The sequence below is a fragment of the Scylla paramamosain genome, unplaced genomic scaffold (genome assembly GCF_035594125.1).
Source record: "Scylla paramamosain isolate STU-SP2022 unplaced genomic scaffold, ASM3559412v1 Contig4, whole genome shotgun sequence".
Lineage (NCBI taxonomy): Eukaryota > Metazoa > Arthropoda > Malacostraca > Decapoda > Portunidae > Scylla > Scylla paramamosain.
Window position 1 is genome coordinate 2,485,001 of NW_026973669.1, and position 2,536 is coordinate 2,487,536.

The 2,536-nt window shown below is 42.6% G+C and overlaps 1 long non-coding RNA gene across 1 annotated transcript in view; it reads right to left on the reverse strand.

Moving 5' to 3' along the window:
* Positions 1–1,432, reverse strand: part of LOC135096433 (uncharacterized) — a 3,074-nt gene extending 1,642 nt beyond the window's left edge. The window contains exon 1 of the long non-coding RNA XR_010264757.1: positions 1,089–1,432. This is a non-coding gene — a long non-coding RNA (uncharacterized LOC135096433). The remainder of the gene's footprint in view (positions 1–1,088) is intronic.
* Positions 1,433–2,536: the final 1,104 nt, after the last annotated feature.

Genomic DNA, 2,536 nt, shown 5'->3' on the forward strand with positions numbered 1-2,536 from the left:
TACTGTTTAGTCTCATGATGGATGCCGTGGAGGTAGCAGTAACCTGTGCACTCCTGCTCAGGAGGAGACGAAAAAAGAAGCCAAGAAATCGCTGGGTACACCCCATAGTCAGTCAGCGATTACTACGTGGAGCATTCCACACATTGTTTGAGGACCTATAAGGGCACCCTGATAAATTTTTTAATTACTTTAGGATGTCACAGGAAACCTTTGGTCATCTAATCACATTAACTGGGCCCCTTAAAGAGGTGGTCTCTTCTGTACCTCTGTTATGAGTGTTTCGCAGTCAAATACCTCTTTTATTATAGACATGATAGCTACCACTTCCTCTCACCACTGAAATCTGAAAGACACTGAAGGGGCAAGGCAGCAGCAGGCTGGGTGGTGGCGACAACGGAAAGTTGCTCGTGTGCGGGCTCACATTTAAAATAACGTTTTCTATCGCCGGCCACAGTTGCCAACAATAGTTGTGTTGTCCGAGAAATTGACCCGAGCGCAACTCCCTCGCAATTTTTTGTTGTCGCCTCAGGAAAAGTTGTCCATGTGCGGGCTACCATAGCGATGTGTGTGTTCTATATTTGACAATTTTTTGGTTGTGACAACTCACAATAAAAAGTTGCTCGTGTGCGGGCAGCCTAAGGCTCAAAGTTCAGCGTAGTGTGGAGTAATAACGTGCCGGTAATGAGTAAGTTTTATTTTTTACGCTCGGAAAAAAATTCATAAAAAATTTATTTATGTACCAATCTTCATGAAACTTTCACCTAATACTATGTGTAATAGGCTCTAACACATTTTTAACAAATGAAAACAATATCGGGAAAAAAAATGATTACCTACGGTATACGCGTTAATTAACGCCTAAGTCATCCACCCAAACTCGTCACCTATCACTTCCAAACCTACATCCCCAAACAAAACTACCCAAGACCTTTCAAATGATGTATAATACTTACTTATTTAAGGGTATCCTATTGTGCGCAATCAGTGTTTAACTGATTGGTCTAACGTTTTTCTCGAAACTTCCATTTCTCGGTTACGTCGTTGTTGCACCGCGCGCCTCAATTAATAACAGTGGTAGGAACACGTACCTTAGTAATAGCAGTAGCAGCAGCAGTAGTAGTAGCAGTAGTAGTAGTAGTAGTAGTAGTAGCAGCAGCATGACAAAAAACAAACACTTCTTTCATATAACCGACTTCAACTCTCGACCCATTGACAATAACAGGAGTGGGGATGGAAGAATGGCTGGGGAAGGCTAAAATTTGAGCAGGCAGGCACACAGAGAGAATAACTACTGCAATAAAGGCTGGAGTAGGCAGGACACTCATTGTAGCAGTAGTAGTAGTAGTAGTAGTAGTAGTAGTAGTAGTAGTGGTTGTGCAGTCTTCCGTGGTCTGGAGAAGAATGGCTAGACAGGACTGGTCACCCTGTATATAAACAGACCTGCCAGACAAACCCCGCCTCCTCCCAGCCCTGCAGCCCCCCTTCCCACACCCTCCCCACCATGCAATATACCTGCAGCCTCCCCCAGCAGCTTCCTTTAAATTTTTTCTTGTTTTTTTCCCACAGTTATTTCCCATTGACTTCATTCCCCCCCGCATACCGCCAGTTAACCCACCCGCTTACCGTAAACGTGTCAGCATGTACGTATTTTGCACTCAACATGTCTTGGCTGAGATAACGTACAGTACAGTAATGATGGGAGGGCGAGAAAATATTATATCAATCCATTCATGACGCAATATTTATCTCTCTCCCTCTCTCTCTAGCGTAAAGGATTATAATTTTCACTTCCTCTGCGTCTCTGCGGTTACTGAACTGAGATGGTGAAAAGGGTTAAGATACAAGACGAAAGAAAGGTTTGGAATGTTAAAGAATATGATAAATTTGTCTTTCTCGGGGCAAAAAGAAGGTTCGGTTATGGGGAAAAGAGATTGAGAGTTGTTCATTGGTGTTAAGTTAGGTTTTTAAAGTTTCTCTATGTATAAAATGAAAGTTTGTGTTTGTTTGTGTGTGTTTTTTGTCTCTCTCTCTCTCTCTCTCTCTCTCTCTCTCTCTCTCTCTCTCTCTCTCTCTCTCTCTCTCTCTCTCTCTCTACTTATTATCACTTTTTTGTTCTTCTCCTCTTCCTACTTTTATTCCTTCTTCTCTTCTTCCTAATTAACCTCCTCCTCCTCCTCCTCCCACTACTACTACTACTACTACTACAAATGTTCCCTGTTGATAAAAGGAATATTGTGTGTGTGTGTGTGTGTGTGTGTGTGTGTGTGTGTGTGTGTGTGTGTGTGTGTGTGTGTGTGTGTGTGTGTGTGTGTGTGTGTGTGTGTGTGAACCATACACAAACAGAATGACGTCAGAGCGAATTCGCGGAAAAAAAAAAGGAAAAATTAAAGGGCAATGACGTAAACACACACACACACACACACACACACACACACACACACACACACACACACACACACACACACACACACACACACGTAAGTCTATTCCATAATCCACATCTGTATACCCTTCTGTTAATACACCAAAGCCACAA